Source organism: Perognathus longimembris, chromosome 2 (assembly GCF_023159225.1).
Source record: "Perognathus longimembris pacificus isolate PPM17 chromosome 2, ASM2315922v1, whole genome shotgun sequence".
In the NCBI taxonomy this organism is placed as follows: Eukaryota; Metazoa; Chordata; class Mammalia; order Rodentia; family Heteromyidae; genus Perognathus; species Perognathus longimembris.
In genome coordinates this window covers 121003373-121023786 of record NC_063162.1, presented here as the reverse complement: position 1 = coordinate 121023786, position 20414 = coordinate 121003373, and the positions used below count along the sequence as shown (strand labels likewise).

The following is a 20414-nucleotide window of genomic DNA, read 5'->3' as shown; positions in this document are numbered from 1 at the left end:
AAGTGTAGTGGAAAAGTGTGACAGCACAAGTACTGATTAACATCTAGCTGACTTGTAGAATCATCCTACTGAATGAATGAGCACTTATTTTCTGGTCACCTAAGCTCTTTACATTATTTCATGTAGCCTTTTCTTTAAAAGGTAGGAATCATTTTCCTCTCCATTTCAACAGATGGGGAATGGTGAAGTGCAAAGAAGCTACACAGTATAACTCAGAAATCATAAAATTAAAAACTATTCTCTGCTGATTACCAAATCTGACACAGTTTAAGGAAACCTTAGTTCATGGTTTGTGTGTGTGTGTGTGTGTGTGTGTGTGTGTGTGCGTGTGTGTGTTTTTAGTGTGGTGCAGTTGTTTCTAAAGACCAGAAAAGGATATTCTCTTTCAGAGGAGATGGCAAAATACTTTTCTCTTTCCATCAAAATCAAACAAAGAAAGCACATGGAATGTGGAGGAAACCAATTTTGTTCCGAAAGAAACATTGGGTGTTGTATTATGTGTCATTTTTATATCCAGCTGGATATGCTAATTCTATGCAGATCTTAGAAACCCTGAAATTACATACTGTTTAGACTATTTTAATCCCTGAAAGCACTGTTGTGTTCCCTGAATAATACATTTTAAAAATAACTGTTTTACCTTTACCAAATACATTCTGGTTAAATTTAAAAGCTTAAAGTAACAATATGCTGCTCTTGGAAAACGAGAATGACTCTTCCTGAGATGAGTCCTCTGTGGTCAATTGCCCAGTGACAGGCGCTGACTGTATTATATTGCCCACATTCTCCAGCCTGTAGCACTTGGGGAGCAATAGCAAGAAGGTGCCAGATGGCTGGGACCTAGGCTGCAATCTGTTCTTAGGAAACAAAAAGATACCTTCCTTTAATGGACTCAGATACAAGATCTGTACTCACTTCACATGATTCTGAACTATGCTAGGAGATTATATCAGAGTCTAGAAAAGAGAATGAGAACATTTCCGGAACTCAATATAGTTGCAAGCCTCTGGGTGGACCCTTGAATGTGGAAAAAAGAGGAAGTACATCATCACTATTTATGCCCAAAGTAGCACAAATAAAAGTGGTGCTTTCATGCTCAAAGAGCACAGTTGATTTCTTAAAGGCCCATAAGTACATTTTACTTCCTATTTATTAAGTTACTTTGAACTGAAACATAAACAAAATTGATTAAAAGCATCATAGTTTAAGATAGGAATTTCATGGCAATTGCTTAAATAGATATAAAGAAACAGCTGGAATCACAAACTAGAAAATGTAAAATGAATTCCAAGTTTAAGACCATCTTAAATTTCTAAGTGGACAATTACTAAGAAAAAAAAAGATTCTTCCTCATGAGCAAATAGGTACCCAGCTGCATTACTGCTTTGGTTCTCCTTTCACAATTTAAAAGTTAATTTGTTTTTTGAACAGACTTGTATGGACGGTACATGTACAGAATACTCCATTTTGCAGTCTGAGTTTTATGTTGTCTCCTAGCAGTGTTTACACAAATTTATGGAAAACCAGTGTAATACACATACCATATCAATAAAGACAAAAGCCAGATGATCATCTCAAATAGGTGTCTCAATAAGTTCAGAAAAAATTTGTGATATACTGAATACCCTTTCACAATAAAAAGTTAACAAAATAGGAATAGACAGGAACTTCTCTAGTCTCACCAAGTTTATCTATGGGAAATCTAAGTTGAACATATTCTAAGAGTAAAAAATTGATCCTTTTACCCTAAGATCAGGAACAAGTAAAGGAAAATAATCTTATGTTCAGAAGCAAAGCAATGCAGCCAACAAGACAATACTCAATTTGAGCTACAATGTAAATCCTATCATAACCCCAGCTGCTTTCTTTGTGGAAATTGACAAACTGGTTGTAAAATTCATTTGAAAGTACCTGGGATCCAGAATCACCAAAATAATTCTGAAAAAGGAAACATTTGAAGGACACACTTTGACTTTGAAGCAGCAATAGTCAGAAGAATATTACACTGATATAAGTATAGAGATATAGATTAATGGAGAGAATTCAGCATCTGAAAGTAAGTCCAATATGAATTGTTTCTGACTAGAGTGCCTATATTGATGGGGAACTTAAAGGGGAAGCAGTCTTTTCCACAAATAATGCTGAAAAACTAGATGGTTACATGCAAAAAATTGAATTACACTTCTATATTATACACAAAAATTAACACAGTATAAATCAAAGGTCTATAGAAGTGAAACTATAAAACTATTCAAAAGAAAAGAGAATGAAGTCTTCAAGGCTTCAACTTAGGCAGTGAATTTTTAGATATAATAGTTTGCTCAAAAATTGATTTACAATACACACACACAGTCACAGTCTTAGCACATGAAAATATGCCTCATGTCACTAGTCATCAAGGAAGAACAAACCAAAACCATAATAAGAAACCACTTCACAGGCTAGACTTATAACAAATTGTATGTATATAGTATATTATGTAATATACTATATTATATATACTATATATTATATAATACACTATATATTGTATATATACACACACAAATATATACATATATATACTTTTCCCCCTATGCTATGACACAGCCAAAAGTCAGATGTTAGTCAGATGTTAGCACCCAGACATTGAACACCCTAGCCACTAAGAGGAGTATGAAATACTCCTCTGTTCTTTATAAATTACTTAGTTTGTAATATTTTGTCACAGAATCACACAGTAGACTAAGAATATGATCAATAAAGCTTTCAGGATAAAGAATTCAATTCTTTGGAAGTGTATAGAAATTTAAGTTCAAGGAAACAAGGAATGATAGAAAATTTCTGATTGATAAAGAGCTTGTTCGTGTATTTTAAAGTGGGTGATGTCATGTATCAAATTGCTATAGGAGCTTAATTCACTGGATTAACTTGAGAGAATGACATAAGAGTTAAATGGGTGACTATATAATAATGTGGAATTCCATCATTTGCAACTATGATGGAATAAATGCATCAGGATTTATAATATATAAAACTGTATTTCACATTGATAAAATATTACCAAATTGCTTTCTGCAGTAACTTACAGATTTAAACTGAGGTTCAGTGTCTCCTCTAGAATGTGATGTTGGGCTGGGAATATGGCCTAGTGGCAAGAGTGCTTGCCTCATATACATGAAGCCCGAAGTTCAATTCCTCAGCACCACATATATAGAAAATGGCCAGAAGTGGTGCTGTGGCTCAAGTGGCAGAGTGCTAAGCCTTGAGCAATAAGAAGCAGGGACAGTGTTCAGGCCCTGAGTTCAAGGCCTAGGACTGGCCAAAAATAAATAAATAAATAAACAAATAAATAAAATAAAGTGTGATGTTCCTGGGCTTTATAGTCTTTGCCAACCTGAATGTGAATTCCCTTTAACTCTTTAATCTTTAAGTCCTAGCTTAAATCCACTCACAGAGATGTCCTGTATCTTCTGTGTCTTCTACTACAAGTAGCTCTGTGCTCCTATTTTGTACACTGCTCTCTCTTTTCCTGTCTAACATTCCAATGTTATTTTGTATGTTTGCCCATTTTCACTTTAGTTTATGTTTTGGTTTATCTGTCCTGATAAAAGGTAAACTCTGTGAGGTTAGAGATCCTGTCCAATCTCCTGTATATGTACTATATAGCAAAATATTTGGCATTCCATCAATATTTAATAAATACTATTGAATGAAAGACTGTAGAAGGTTTGAGGCATAAAGTAGTGTCATCTTGAACCCTTTCTTCAGAAAAACTTCCATAACTCACTGGGGCCACAAAATCTGGTTAATGGTCTTCACCTTGCAAGTAAATGATGTACTGCTTAACTTTATTATGGGTAAATGTCTATGTGCATCTCCCTCCCAAAATACTTTAGCAGTGAACTGTGTTAAAATGCAAGAAAGACTTACTTGGTTAAGTGTCCCAACTGTATATTCTTGGAAAAGCTACCTCATGTTTCTCCTTAATCCTCATATCCCTCAACTTCCTCATCTGTAAAATGGAAATAAGTAAATCTATTTTGTAAGATGCTGTGAGACGTAAATGAAATAATGCTGGTTGGTAGTCCTCCATACCACAGTTTCCATAGAACACAAGTGTCCTATAAATGTTAGTTATTATCTCTTTGCCTTCTAGGATGAAATTTGAAAATTTCATTTCATCTGTAACCACAGACAGTTGGGAAACTGAGATTGGGAAGATCTTGGTTCAGAGTCAGCCCCAATAGTGAAGTTCACAAAAGTCCTTCACAGTGGAGACATAGCACATTGGTGGGAGCCAGTTATCCTAGGTAAACTGGGAAGTCTAACACAGACATGATCTCATGTCTGAATGGCAAAAATCAGGACTGGAGGTCCACCACTCTCAAATGTCAACATAAAGGAAACATTTCATTCTAAGAAGTCCAAGCAATGTATAAAATCTGATTATAACTTAAATAATAAGAAGACCAATACCACTCTGAAGAATTTGGTGAGACAAAGGATAAGAAGTGAATCAATGCAACAGCAATATTTACAAGACAACATGTTGTAAGATAACTTGGGGGAAGGATTGGGCAAGAAGGAAGGTGTGAGGAAAATGTGGGAGGAGGTAACAAGCTTGACAAGGAATGTACTCACTACCTTACATATGTAACTGTAACCCCTCTGCACATCACCTTGACAATAAAATTAAATTGAAAAAAAGAATTTGGCAAAAGAATATTTAAAAAGCAAAAGAAATCATTATCTTTGCAAATTGAGAATGTAGTTTAGAACTGATAGTGTACATATAACTTTACAAAATCTTTTCCTTAAGAAATATTGGTAATTGACCTTAATATCTTAAAAGGAGATATGACTTATTACTCATTTTTCCTCTAAGTTTTATGACTGAATAATAAAAGAAACAATGACAATTTTTATAATGATTTCCTAACTTCAAAAGCCAGATGGTATGGATTAAGTCAACATTCTCAGCAACATTTCTCTTTCAGTCAAGAATGCTCACAAAAATAACATCTGAAAAACAACTACTGAAATAACTAACATGCATGTCTGTATTAGAAAGTTTTATTCAATGTATCTTCTATTTTCATTTTTTAGAAAACCAAAGGTTTCATTTGACTCTATCTTCCTAGAAATATTTTATTTTGTATTGTTCATAATTTTAGCCAAACTATGGACACTGCAGACAAATAACCAACAGTGATGTAGGAACTGAAGACTTCCTAAGTAAAACCCAATTAATTTCAACTCAATTGTCAATTTCAATTTTAAAAACCTGCTAAAATGTGTCCAAAACTGATTATATTAATTATGTCATTTTATTTCTGAGATTGCAAAATGAAACACAAGCTAGCCATAATGTGTATTTTTCTTATATTTCAGAGACTAAGAGATTCTATTAAATTTGTTAGTATGGGAAAAAAATGATACAGAGATTATGGAATTGAACCAGGCTTCAATTTTGCCAATAATAATATTAATGAATAATAAAAATTACCATTTAAAGCTGCTATGTTGAGCAGGGTGCTTGTGGCTCATGCCTGCATCCTAGCTACTCAAGAGGCTGAGATCTGAGATCACGATTCAAAGTCAGTCCAGGCAGGAAAGTCTGTGGGACTCTTATCTCCAATTAGCTACTAGAAAACAAGGAAGTGGCACTGTGGCTCAAAGGTGTAGAGCACTAGCCTTGAGCAGAAGAGAGAGCTGAGAGACAGTGCCTAGACCCTGAGTTCAAGCCACACAAAAGCCAAGATGTTTTTTATAATGCTGTGTTGATATTACACCACTGATTGAAAAGAACTTTGAGAGCTATCTAAAACTTTTATTTCTTTCTTTCTTACTAGCAAATGAAAAATTTCTTCATTAGCTTACTTAGTTTTGGTCAAATACATCAAAAGATACTATCAACTGAAAAATCAAGTAGCTTTAAGAAATGTGGTCTAAGGGGTATAAATAATGAACTTAATTTTGTAGGTAAAAATATATACTCTAATTTTACAATACTGAAAGTAGTTATTCAGAGAAAACAAATTACTTAGAAATTAGTAGATCAACTATATCTTGCCCATTCTAAAAGTATTTGGAAACAAAATCTAGAAGAAAGACAGCCTCTTCAACAAATGGTGCTGGGAAAATTGGTTATATACATATAGAAAACAGAAACTGGATCTCTATCACCTTGAAACAGTTCAATCCTAAATGGATCAATGACCTCAATGTAAGATTAGAAACCAAAAAAACTACTACAAAGAGCATTTGGGGCCAGGCGCTGGTGGTTTATGCCTGTAATCATAGCTACCTGGAAGTCGGAAATTGGTAGGATAAGTGGTATCACAATACCAGGCCTCAAACTCTTCTACAGAGCAATAACAAAAACAGCTTTACATTAGCACAAAAATAGACCAGAAGTTCAACAGAACAGACTGGAAGACCCAGAAATAAAACCAAACACAGTTATCTGGTATTGGATAAGGGAGCCAAAGATATACAGTGGGGGAAAATAGTCTCTTCATTAATTGGTGTTGGGAAAACTGGGCATCCATATGCCAAAAACTAAAAGTGGATCCCTGTTTGTCACCATGCACTAACATAAATTCAAAGTGGACCAAAGACTTCAATGTCAGACCTGAAACTGAAACTAATTCAAGAGAGAGTAGGAGAAACATTAGAACTTATAGGTATAGGTAGAAACTTTTTGACACGAATCCCAGGGGCACAAGAGATAGGAAAGAGACTTGACAAGTGGGACTATATCAAAATAAAAGGTTTTTGCACAGCTAAGGACATAGCTACTAAACTAGAAAGGCAGCTAACAAACTGGGAGAAGATATATCCAATATATCCAAGGAGCTCAGGAAGCAAACCCCTTTCAAATCTAATAAAACTACCACTAAATGGGCCAGGGAACTAAGAGAGTCTTCTCAGAAGAAAAGGTAAGAATGGCAAAGAATCACATGAGGAAACACTCATCATCCCTGGCCATAAAGGATATGCAAATCAAAATAACTCTGAGATTCCATCGCACCCCAGTTTAATTGGCCAACATTGTGAATTCGAACAACTATAAATGTTGGTGGGGAAAAGGAACCCTAGTGTATACTGTTGGTGGAAAAACCAGCACAACCACTCTGGACAGCAGTCTGGAGGTTCCTCAAAAAATAAAACATAGATCTTCCGGACAACCCAGTAATACCACTTCTGAACATCATGAACCAGGATACGATAAAGACACCTGCACATCCATGTTTATTGCCTAACTAGTCACCATGGCCAAGATATGGAAACATCCCAGATTCACAATTGATGAGTAGATCCAAACGCTGTGGTATCTGTACACAATGGAATTTTACACATCCATTAGAAAGAATAAAATAAATTAATTTGCAGGAAAATGGATGGAACTAGAACAAATCATGTTAAGTGAAGTAAGCAAAGCTCACAGAGACAAATAGCATATGTCCTCTCTGATACGCAGAAGTTGGACATAAAGTACACTGGGATATGGCAAAGTATACAGGATTCTATATACTCACACACAGTGAGACCAAAAGAGGATACTATTAGAGAGAAACACATTGGCTAAGTGTTTGTATATTTATATAAAATAATATACATATTAAAATGAACTCCAAGAGACCTCATTTTTTTCTTCCAGTTTTTAGTTTTGGATGCTTCTGTCTTCTTTACCTTATGCATGGTATATTCAAGCGTACATCACTGGAATGGCTGGGAGAAGGGTACAGAACTTGAGGAATAAAAGGTGAAAAAGTGCAGCAGTGGAACTCACTGGACACTGATGAAAGTGAACTATACAATTTGTGGGTGGAGACAGGAGGGAGAGACTGGAAGAAAATGAGGGAATGGAAGACTCTGTATGAAAGGAAATGTACCCATAACTTGAATCATGTAATTGTAATCCCTCTGTACATCACCTCAATAACAATAATAATAAAGTAAATTAATAACAACAAAAATATTTCTTCCCCTATAACTCCCTTTAGAAGGTAACTTGAATCTGCCAATGTTTTAATAGCTCTGCACTTTCTACTGACCAAAAATGTTCCCTTATTTCTACAAAATTTTACTGTCAAAAGTTGACCTATCTTTTGGGTCCTTTCTTCTTTTATTTAATTTATTGTACATGATGTACAGTGAGGTTACAGTTTCATACATTAGGCCTTGGGTACATTTCTTGTACTATTTGTTGCCTCCTCCCTCATTCTCACATCCCCCCTCCCCTTTTCCCTCTCCCCCCATGAGTTGTTCAGTTGGTTTACACCAAATGGTTTTGCAAGTATTGCTTTTGGAGTCGTTTGTCTTTTTATCCTTTGTCTCTCGATTTTGGTATTCCCTTTCACTTCCCTAGTTCTAATACCAAAATATACAGTATCCAGTGTACTCAGATGAGATACAGTGATAGCACGGGACAACCACAGGATGGGGATACAAGAGGCTCATCAACAATACAAGCTATAGTTTCACATGACATGTTGAAAGTGATTACAACAGTGATATAACAGTCATTTCCATAACATGGAGTTCATTTCACTTAGCATCATCTTATGTGTTCATAGGAGCAAAGCTATTAGGCTCTTGTGGTCCTCTGCTTTGATTACCTTAAACCTGTGCTAATTATTCCCTATGAGGGAGACCATAGAGTGCATGTTTCTTTGGGTTGGCTCTCTTCACTTAGTATAATTTTTTCCAAGTCCTTCCATTTCCTTACAAATGGGGCAATGTCATTCTTTCTGATAGAGGCATAAAATTCCATTGTGTATATGTGCCACATTTTCCTGATCCATTCGTCTACTGAGGAGCATCTGGGTTGGTTCCAGATTCTAGCTATGACAAATTGTGCTGCGATGAACACTGTTGTGCTGGTGGCTTTAGTGTGATTATGTTTGTGGTCTTTGGGTCGATGCCCAAAAGTGGGGCTGCTGGGTCATAGGGGAGCTCTATGTTTAGCCTTCTGAGGAATCTCCATACTGCTTTCCAGAGTGGCTGAACAAGTTTACATTCCCATCAACAATGAAGTAGGGTTCCCTTTTGGCCACATCCCCTCCAACATTTATTATTATTAGTTTTCTTGATATAGGACATTCTTACTGGGGTGAGATAGAATCTCAATGTTGTTTTGATTTGCATTTCTTTTATGGCCAGTGATGTAGAGCACTTTTTCATATGTTTCTTGGCCATTCTCATTTCCTCATCAGAGAAGTCTCTAAGTCTTTAGCCCACTTGTTGAGGGGGCTATTGGTTCTTTGCAGTTTTGTTTTGGAAGAATTTAATTTTTTTAATTCTGCATATATTTTAGATATGAGGCCTTTGTCCATTGTATGGCCGGTAAAGATCTTTTCGCAATCTCTGGGCTTTCTGTTTATCTTGCGAGCTATGTCCTGCAGAAGGTCTGCAGTTTGATGCAGTCCCATTTGTCCAACCTTTCTTTGGTTTGTCGCATTTCTGGGTCTTTGTTAAGGAAGTTCCGTCCTGTGCCAAGGAGCCCAAGTGTTTTTCCTACTCCTTCCTTTAGTGTTTTCAGGGTGTCTGTTTTGATTTCGAGGTCTTTAATCCATTTGGAATTGATTTTGGTGCAGGGTGATATATAAGGATCTAGTTTTAGTTTGTTGCATGTGTTGAACCAGCTTTGCCAGCACCATTTGTTAAAGAGGCTATCTTTCTTCCATCCTATTTTTTAAGCTCCTTTATCAAAGATTAAGTAGGCATAGTTCTGTGGGTTCATTTCTGGGTCTTCAATTCTTTCCATTGGGCTTTAGGCCTGTTCCGGTGCCAATACCAAGCTGTTTTTATTATGATAGCTTTATAATACAGCTTAAGAAGCTTTTTTGATGTCCTTGATCAATGTGAGTCTGGAGTCAACTACTCACTGTAGTCTATAGACTTCAGGTTCTTAGAGAATAACAACTGCACTTGGCTTATCTCAAAATCTCCCTTGGTGGTTCTGTATATAAATGTGGGGCTCAAAGACCACTAGTGCAAATAATTGTTAGAGAAGCTATCTTAAAGGAGGCTGTCACTGAACTTACCAATTAAAATAATAACTTTCTCCTTTTACTTAGGATACCAGTGGAGACAAATAGCTATAGCACAATCTTCCTGATCTCTTCATTTTTGTTTCAATCTTTCATACAAATACAAGTTATATTATAGTGATTAAATTTCTCTTTGAAAAAAAATAGTGTTCCTGGGCTACATCTGAGACAAAAGAATAAGTACTCATCTGTTCCTTTTGCATTGCAGTGGGTACAGGGAATATGAAACAACATGTTTGAATTAAGAAACAGAAAGGAAATGAGGTTTTTAGGAAGAAAAAGAATCACAAAAAGAAAAACCTGTTTCACAAAATGCAGTCAGTGAAAAATCTTTCAGCTGTATGTCAAGATTGAGAAAAATCAATAAAACCGTTGAAACTAGAACCATGCAAAAGATCTTTTAGATGTGATGACAAAATACAAAGCTAAGGCTTCAAGAACATAAAATCTTTCTTCAGTAACCACAAAAGCAATTCTTCAATATCCAGGAGGCTCCCCAACCTCAAAATGTGCCTAGCACAAATTGCTTATTGCAAAGATAGGGACAGTCAAGATTCAAAAGAGCAGCATTTTCAAAAGGACTTTTACTCAGGCTGTAATTAGTTGTTCAGGAAAAAACTGCATACATGTTTAATTGCACATACAATTGGCTAATTGTATCTTCAAAATAAAGGGTAAAGGATTAATTGTATCCACATCTGGCTGTAAAGAAAGAGGTTGTCCTTTGAAAATATGACATTACACTTAGAAGAAAATTTGCATTAAACAACCATCCCTATTACTACTAATAATTATAATAATACTACATGCTTACAAATTAATACCTTTCATCAGTGATCCTGAAAACACTTTACAAACATTAATTAATTTCACAATACCCTCATGAGGTATAAAAGATGATTATCCCAATGGTGTCAATGAGGAATATAATAAAGTTAGGTAATTGTTACAAAGCTCCAAGCCCCTGGCTCTCAACAGTGGCTCAGGTCACCAAAGAGGCCTGGTTCACATAATCAGCAGAAATGAGTTCAAAAGCAACACAAAACTAAGTAATCTAATTTCAGAACAGTGAAAACTAGCCTGTGATTTACAGACCATTTTGACTTCTTTTATTCAAAATACAGGGGAGGGGAGAATAGAGACTCTCAAGAATTAAACTAGTAAGTAAAACTTTGTCCTTCATTTGACTCTATGGTAAATGAGATAATTTTAAAAGATACAGAGAATTATATACTACATCATCCATGAAAGACATCTTAAAAAATTTGTAAGAGGTGGTTATTTATAACATCCTAGCTTAGCAGCTGTGAGGTGTGGACCTTTTGAATGTGAAGACAAGAGGTAAGGGAGTATAAAGAAAACTAATGATGGACTTACATTGAATTGCTAGTCAAGGGTTTCCAATTTATACTGAAATATAAAAAAAAATCTAATCTATTGCAAAGCATTAGTAAGTGCATAAGCTTATCATTAGTATTTTTGCCTAACCTTATCATATTATCTTAATCAAAATCAAACATAGGGTATCTTTATATATCTTAATGTTATCTCTCTCCTACTTCTTTCTCTCCATGGCATTCAATAACTGGGGATTAAACCTAGGGTTTTGTGTGTGCTAAGCAAGCACTCTACAAGTGAGCTGTAGTTCTAGTTCTTGGTTTATGTTTTAGAATTAAAGAAATATTTTTGTGGCCATATTGTGTAAGAGACATAGAGGAAAAAGATAGTACAACTTTTTCTCCCCTGAAGTAGAAAACGCTTAGAATAGTGCAAAAATAAACCAAAAAGTTGAAAGTTGAGAGGAAGAAAAATCTTTCAGGAGGCTCTGTAATAATCTATCACATGAGAAATGATAAGGTCCTGATCCCTGGTCCCGGCATGGGAGTAAAGGAGAGAACAAACATGAGACTCTGACAGTATAGCAAATAATAAAATGCAAGGAAAAGATGAGTCGTCTTATGGCTAGAGGGTACCTGACTTTAAATCTAACATGACTATGGTAGAAGATCAAAATACCCCAATAGCTACACCCATATGATCACATAAGATGATGCCAAGTGAAATGAACTCCATGTTATGGAAACAAGAGTTATACCACTGTTGTAATTATTTTCAACATGCCATGTGAACTCGTACTTTTTTTCCCTCTCTTTTTCCTTGTCTGTTTGTTTGATTGGTTTGTTTAGTTTCTCATGTATTCCCTTCCTGTGGTTGCACCCTCGCTACCACTGTATCTCATCTGAGTACCCTGGAAACTGTTTATATGGGCATTAAAACTGGGGAAGGGAGAAGGAATACCAAAATCCAGAGACAAAGAACAAAAAGACAAACCATTCAAAAAGCAACACTTACAAAACCATTTGGTGTATACCAACTGCACAACTCTTGGGGGAAAAGGGGAAGGGGAAGAGGGAAAGGGGGACATGAGGGAGGAGGTAACAAGTAGAACAAGAAATGTACTCACTACCTTTCATATGAATCTGTAACCCCCCTGTACCATACTTGGACAATAAAGAAAAAAATAATAATGAAAACGAAAAAAAAAATCTAACATGACTAAAAGACATCCAGGAAAGCTTTTATTATATATTTTTTTCCAATGCTTTGTTGGGGCTATTGTTAGTAAAATGAACAAATATTGTACCTTTATATTACAAATAATTATTTATAAAAAAGATAAAATATTTTTTAAAAAGTGCATTGAATCCAACATTATATCCAAATATGAAATATATCATTCTTCAAAATTAATTAAATTTGCTACTTCACCCATGATTTGAGGTTAAATACGGTTACATTCTAGCTGAGGTTTTAACACTTTCCTTTCCTATTTATATTTTTAAAAAGATGAGATTTCATTCATTGCCAGAGATTCAAATGATTTGTGCATCTTATATTCTATCTTACATTCTATCCTCTCACATTGCCAGGAAGAATACAAAATATGATCGAGGTAGATGCTTAAAATTTTCTTGCAGAATGAATAAATTAAAAAAATATTAAGTCAAACAAATCATATGTTTCCTAAATCTACAGACAGTTACTGCTGTTAGCACTGGGTTATCTGTGGAATGCAAATGTGCAAGTGATTGCTGTTCTTTAGTCGACAACAATTCAAAATGTTCATCAGGAAAGATCTACTTTCTAAATGATTCACCCTGTCTCCAAATTTGCTATGAAAAAGATGCTAAATCTATGACCAAGTCTCTATTAAAGCTAGAGCTAGAAACTGCTACAACAAAAAAATTTATGAGAAAAAATGCTTGGGAGATATTGCAAGATTTTCTTCATAACATTTCCTTAGAAAGTGACATAATGATATGGTCCATCTATATAATTAGAAATTATATCCCTTATAATTGTGTTCCACTGTATTTTGGATGAAAACCACTGATTTTTAAAAATCTACTCTGTTTAAAGTTAACATTACAGAATTCAAGTCTTAAAGACTAAGGGACAATCAATTTTTTTTGTCCTAATTTAGTCTTATCCCTTAGCAGTGTTTCTTCAGAGATGGACAGAACAGCTGGTTGTACAAGTAGCACAGAAACAGGAGGAATGCTTGGGAGCCAGATACAGGAGAGCATTATGAGTGGTGAGCAACTGGGGACAGGTTGAAAAATAAATGACAAGGTGGAGGGCAAGACAAGTCAGCGGCTATCAGCCTTCTTTTCTGCATCAAAGCCCTTGGTGGCAGCCACTTAACCTCTGCACATGTAAGCACATGTGTGTGTGTTAACCCAGAGAACATCAGGGATGTAGTTTCTTAGGCCTGAAGTAGGTTGAGCCAAGTACCAGAACTCTGAAAAGCCTGAGATAGAGCTATATCCCCTCCACCTAACTCTACTTCAGTAATGTAGCAGTTAAATGTTTGGATCAAGCCCATTTGATTTGAGTTTGAAGCATACATAAGATATGTAACTTGTACAAGTCATTTTAATCTTTTGACCATCAGTTTTCTCAACTATAACATTGGGAGAATTAAACAATAATGTGCATATAGTACATTTAACACAGTACTTAACCACAGAAGATCAATACTTAGCAATCTTCATTATTATTACTGAATACCAGACCCAGAACACCAGGGGTTCTATCTTAATTTCTCATTTAAACAGGTAACTACTCTCAAAAAAATCCTTTCACTGTTGAAATGCTCACTTGTAAACTCAAATGAATTCAGTGCAAATATTTTCAATATGATGAAAAGTTCTTATCAGTATTTTCCCAACCAAGAATAGCAATGTTGAATGGCAAAGTCTCATTTATTCCATAACTTTTTGAACATTATCCAATAACTTGACACATTTAAAGAAAACAGTCTTTGAAAATGCCCTTGCAATGGCTCTTTAAACAAAAAAATCACCCCTTCCCCAAGTCATCTGTTTTGTTTTGTTTTTGTTTTGGTCAATAACTGATTCTATAAATGGCATAGAAGAGAAACTATTAAATATGTTTATATATTTTCAACTTTATAAACATACAAATTGCAGTTTGTTGCTGATTAACATTAAGAGTCAAAACTGTCTACTGAATGTTGAATCATCTTTGTCTTAAACAACATGTCACTGAATCAAATATACCCTTTACAATGACTAGTCACAAAATACTCATTTTCTTCACTGATCTGATTTAGGTTTAGTATTATTTCTTGTTACTGGTACATTTAAAAAATTAATAGCATGGAATTTTCTTAAAAGTTACCTTTCGGTTTGCAAGTAAAATCAGTTTTACATGACTAATAATGTCTTGAATTTTCTCTTTAATAAATATTAGTTTAAATAAGAACCTATTACATACTAAAATCCAAATAGTACCTTAAATACTAAAATATTTTAATATTAATATCCTAAAATAACATGATACAAGTTGAATGTGGAGTGACTAACTTGTTATTTTGCTTGTCTGGCAAATCTATTCATTTCTTTTCTTTTTTGGCACTGGGGATCGAATCCAGGACATTGCACTTGCTAGGCAAGTGCTTTGTCACTGAGCTACATCCCAGCCTCTATTCATTTCTTTACCGTTACAGGCCTTTTTTATTCACTGCAGCTACAGTGATCATCCCCTGTATTCTGAACTTATCCTACAGAATACAAACTACTCTTGTTTATGCTAAACATGATTTCATTTTTACTCTACTGTCTATATGGGTATGTCATATCATATAAATATGCCAATCTGTATGATACTCCTTTTCCTTCTTTTTGACAGTTCTGGGGCTTGAACTCATGGCCTGGATACTATACTTGAGCTTCTTTTACTCAAAGCTAATGCTAGTCTACCACTTGAGCCACAGTACCATTTACAGCTTTTACTGTGTATGTGGTACTGAGGAATTGAACCCTGGGCTTCATGCATGCTAGGCAAGTGCTCTACCCCTAAGCCACCTTCCCGGATCTGATATTCTATTTTTTGAATTTTCATGTGCATATGTCTAGACAATAAACCATGAATAAAATAATCAATAGCTAGCTGGGAATATGGCCTACTGGCAAGAGTGCTTGCCTCGTATACATGAAGCCCTGGGTTCGATTCCCCAGCACCACATATATAGAAAATGGCCAGAAGTGGCGCTGTGGCTCAAGTGGCAGAGTGCTAGCCTTGAGCAAAAAGAAGCCAGGGACAGTGCTTAGGCCCTGAGTCCAAGGCCCATGACTGGCAAAAAACCAAAACAAAACAAAAATAATCAATAGCTAAAAATAATCCCTCCGTCTCCTTGGCTACTGATCATAGCATTATGTAAATAGTGGGTACACTATAAATATTTTCTGAATAGTCTTATAATTCCTTATAATTTGATAGAACAATTGTAACTTAAGGAATATTCTTTTATAATACAAGTTTAACCGAGCTCGGGTGGCTTATGCCTGTAATCCTAGCTACCCAGGAGGCTGAGATCTGAAGATTATGGTTTGAAGCTAGCCTGGGCAAGAAAGTCCATGAGCCACTTACCTTCAATTAACCACCAGAAAACTGGAAGTGGATTTGTGACTCAAAGTGGTAGAGTGCTAGCCTTGAGCAGAAAAGCTCAGAAACAGCACCCAGGCCCTAAGTTCAAGGCCCACAACTGATAAAAATAAATATTCCAATATTAGTTCCAAATAATACAAACTAAATAATTTCATAAAGACAAGATCTAAATGTGTCCCATTTTGAGTGGTTCTAAGACTACTAGTGGCATATTAAAGCACTTTCCCCTTAATTACAAGTAAGGATCGTGACAGAATAAAATATGCCTAAGGTACCATTTCCCAGCTTTCCTTGTTGATAGAAAATAAAAGCATTAATAGAGCTTTTGGGAAAAAAAATCACTTAAAGTGAGGAAGTTTTTGCTCCTTCCCCTTTTGCTGGGGTTGGATTTCTAACAGCCATCTTTTAATCAAAAGGCAATCTGGTTGGGAGAAGATCTTCAATGGCCATACAACAGACAAAGGCCTAATATCTAAAATATACTTAGAACTAAAAAAATTAAGTTCCCTCAAAACAAATCCTCAGAGAAACAATTGCCCCATTAATAAGTGGGCTAATGACTTAAGAGACTTCTCTGAAGAAGAAATGAGAATGGCCAAGACACACATGAAGAAGTGCTCAACATCCTTGGTCATTAAAGAAAGGCATATAAAAACAACATTGAGAAAACTAATAACAACAGATGCTGGTGGGGATGTGGCCAAAAGGGAATACTACTACACCATTGGTGAGAGTGCAAACTTGTTCAACCACTCTGGAAACAGTATGGAGGTTCCTCAAAAGGCTAAAGATAGAGCTTCCTTACGACTTTGCAACCCCACTATTGGGTATTTACCCAAAGGACACAAACAAAGCCATACTAAAGCTACCAGCACAACCATGTTCATTGTAGCAATATTTATCATAGCTAACTTATGGAACCAACTCAAATAACCTTCAGTAGATTAATGGATCAAAAAATTGTGATATATATACACAATGGAATGCTATACTTCTATCAGAAAGAATGGCATTGTCCCATTCATAAGGAAATTGAAAGACCTGGAAAAAAAATCATACTAAGTGAAGTGAGCCAGACCCAAGGAAACATAGACTCCATGATTTCCCTCACTGGTAATAATTAGTATATGTCTAGGATAGTACTAGCAGAAGATCACAACAACTCAATATCTATGTACATATGAACATAAGGTGATGCTAAGCGAAATGAACTCCAATTTATGGAAACAAGTGGTTTATCGTTGTTGTCTTTTTTAACATACCATGTGAAATTATTTTTTTTCTTTTGTTTATCTTCCTTACGGTTTAGCCCCTGTTGCCACTGTTTTTGATTTTGATACCCTGAGTATCATATACATGTTTGTCTAAATTAGGGAAGAGAAAGGGAAACATAAAAATGGTGAGACAATGAAACAGCAATACTTACAATACAATATGTTGTAAACTAACTGTACAACTGGGTGTGGGAGGCTGGGGAGGAGGGAAGTTAGGAGAAAAATGAGGGAGGAGATAACAAGTTTGACAAGAAATGTTCTCACTAACTTACATATGTAACTGTAACTCCTCTGTACATCACCTTGACAATAATTTTTTAAAAGGCAATCTGGTACATGGAAGTCACACATTAAAGGTTGTGAAGTAAGACAATAGTATCATGGAGTGACTCATTATACCAGATTTGAGCTGGCTATTTTAGGACTTTTTAGGTGAAGAAAAACATGGTTTAAGTTACTAGTCCAGGATTGTCCATTATTTGCAATTAACTATATTTTCTGATTTCACCTATATATGCATATATTACATGGAAATGCCATATTATTTAAGGGGTAATTACAAGTTGCTTGGGATCTTCAAAAACACCTTTTTCTTCTGGTACTATAAAGCATAACATTCTTGTCTGTGTTACAGACAAGAACTGAAAGCTTTTGTTAAAATGTAAATGTCTGAGAAAAGTAATGATTTCTATTTGTGAGATTCTATGGTATATATCAGAGTCTTAAAGTGATTGTTTCAGTAATATCCTACATTCAGAAATCTTCCAGACTTCCCCAGGAGACAGACCTGTAAACAAACTTCAACAACACACTCTAATGTATGATATCATAAATGTAAGCTGAAGTAGGAGAGCAGAATTAACTCAAGGATGATGAAGGGTGGCCAAGAAAGATTCACAGAGGAAATGATACCTAAACAGGATTTTACAAAGGAGATCAGACTGACTATATGTTTCAGTCAGAGGAAACAATGCATAGAAAGTTGAAGATATAAATGTTTGATAATTACAAATATTTGTGGTTGCTACAGCATTGTTAGCACTGAGGAAGAAGTTAACAGATGGGGGAATTAGGTCATACCAGACCAGGAAGGATATAGAATGCCATCCTAATCAGCTTGACTTCATCTGATAAGTGGTTATGAAGGTATGCCAGAGGCATGATAAACTTTACTCAAAAACTTTTTACTGATAGTAGATTTGGAAAGGAGTGAGGTAAGAGTTAATACTGTAGTGATACAAGTTACACAGGGTGCTCTCATGATGAAAAGTGGAGGAAAGGTAAAAGGAATGGGGGATGGGAGGGCCAGCCAAAGGAAGCTAAAAACTTTCATTTGGATGGCAGAATTTGTTTTATAGACAAGTCACTTCTTAACCACTTGTCATCAACATTGTTTATAAAGCACACTGGATATGCATCTGCTCTCTGAATTCACTCTTAAATATTTTAAATCTGTGATTATACTGTTTGGATTTTCATGCTAAATGATCCAAAATTAGGGGCATGTGAAAAAAGGCTTTTTGCTGAAGTTATATTCTTCACTCTAAGCATCAAAATTATTACTTCATAAGAAAGCATTTCCCTTTATTTTTTAAAAATGAAAAGAAGGCAAGATGAGAAAAGAGCCTGCCCTTCCTTCCTGTCTCCCCAACAATATGTACAAATGAGAAAGCAGACGTGCAGCACTTTGGACTTACAATATTACCTCTTAAGTACTGGGTGGGGTAAGAAGAACAAACAGCACAGCATAGAAGAGCCCAGCTTAACATTTATTTACCTGACTCAGAAGAGCTCCTAGGATTTCCCGACCAAATACAGATAACTTTTTGGTCTAAATGTGAACTACTTATTACATGAGATAAACTTGTACTAAAAATGTTATTTTAATTCAAATTTAAAGGGACATCCTGTAGTTCTTATTTGCTAAATTTGGGAATCCTAGTAATGTCTGATATCTTAAGGTGAAAAAGTTAGCCAAATTAAAGTGTATTTAGTTTTTGTGGCAATTGGGTTCCCTTTATACATTAAGTAAAAGTTTTTAACTACATATGAGAGAATTACAAGGCACAATATAAAAATGTGAAAATAAATGCCTACTATGTTATATTCGGGCCTTATCCTTTAAAAACTGTATCTTGTTTAAAACAGTGACAAAGAGTAGTTCCTCATTAATGAAACAGAATATGAATCCTTTTAGGAAATAATAAATAATATTAATTGTAGATTATAAGTATTACAACAATCAAATAAAGAAGCATAAAAGAATACAGGAACATTTTTTTTCCTAAAGACCTACTACTTAATTTGAACAAAGCATGATATATATTTAAAAAATGCAAAAAGGTTTGCATGTTTAATGGGTTCTTACTACTATGTCATTAATTGATTGCTAGAAAAGAGAGGGTAAGAGTGGTATTGGAATCTAGGACAAAGAAGTGAGAATTCCAATCATTCAACCTGGGAATTATGCTACATTTGCACTAAAGCATTGCAGTTATTTTTTATGTACTTAAAGCTTATTTTCATTACCAGAACCTTATCCTTATTAAGGCACAGATATACACTGAGGCTACTTATAGGATGGGATTGCATACACATATCAGCCTAAGATAAAGGAGCTGTTATTCATAAAATTGAAAAGCACTACTCACTAGACACTATGTTGAAAATGAACTAAACAACTACTGGGAGTGGAGGGTTAGGAGGGAAAATAAAATGAGGGAAGTGAGGACACTGTTCAAAAAGAAATGTACTCAGCCAAACAGGTTTTAATTAGGAGATGACAAAATGAAAAAGTCATCAATGTTCTTGTGATAAAATAACTTATTATCCAACTAAATATGCCTTCCTCTTTTCAAACTGGCCCAATGACCTTTGTGTCGAGTGTTATTTCTGTAGAGTTCTAGCACTCATTAAATACCTACACATGCCCCCACAGAAATCACATTGTAAGACTGTAGGTATGGCTGAAGTGGTAGAGCACCTAATGAGCAAGCATGAGACTGAGTTCCAACCACAATACTGCCCCCATCAAAAAAAGGGAAAGAAACCATAGTATGTTGCCTTCAAAATTTTGTGAATATTTTTCCAATAGTTATGTGTACTTTTCAGATAAAACATAATATAA

General features: G+C 35.1%; 1 protein-coding gene and 1 long non-coding RNA gene across 3 annotated transcripts in view; both read right to left on the bottom strand.

Moving 5' to 3' along the window:
• Positions 1-20414, bottom strand: part of Umad1 (UBAP1-MVB12-associated (UMA) domain containing 1) — a 165638-nt gene that overhangs the window by 13356 nt on the left and 131868 nt on the right. The gene's annotated exons all lie outside the window — the stretch shown is intronic.
• Positions 370-6819, bottom strand: LOC125347040. The gene is made up of 3 exons (XR_007210091.1): positions 6693-6819; positions 3740-3744; positions 370-380 (listed from the first exon to the last, which is right to left on the bottom strand). It is a non-coding gene; the product is annotated as an uncharacterized LOC125347040 (long non-coding RNA).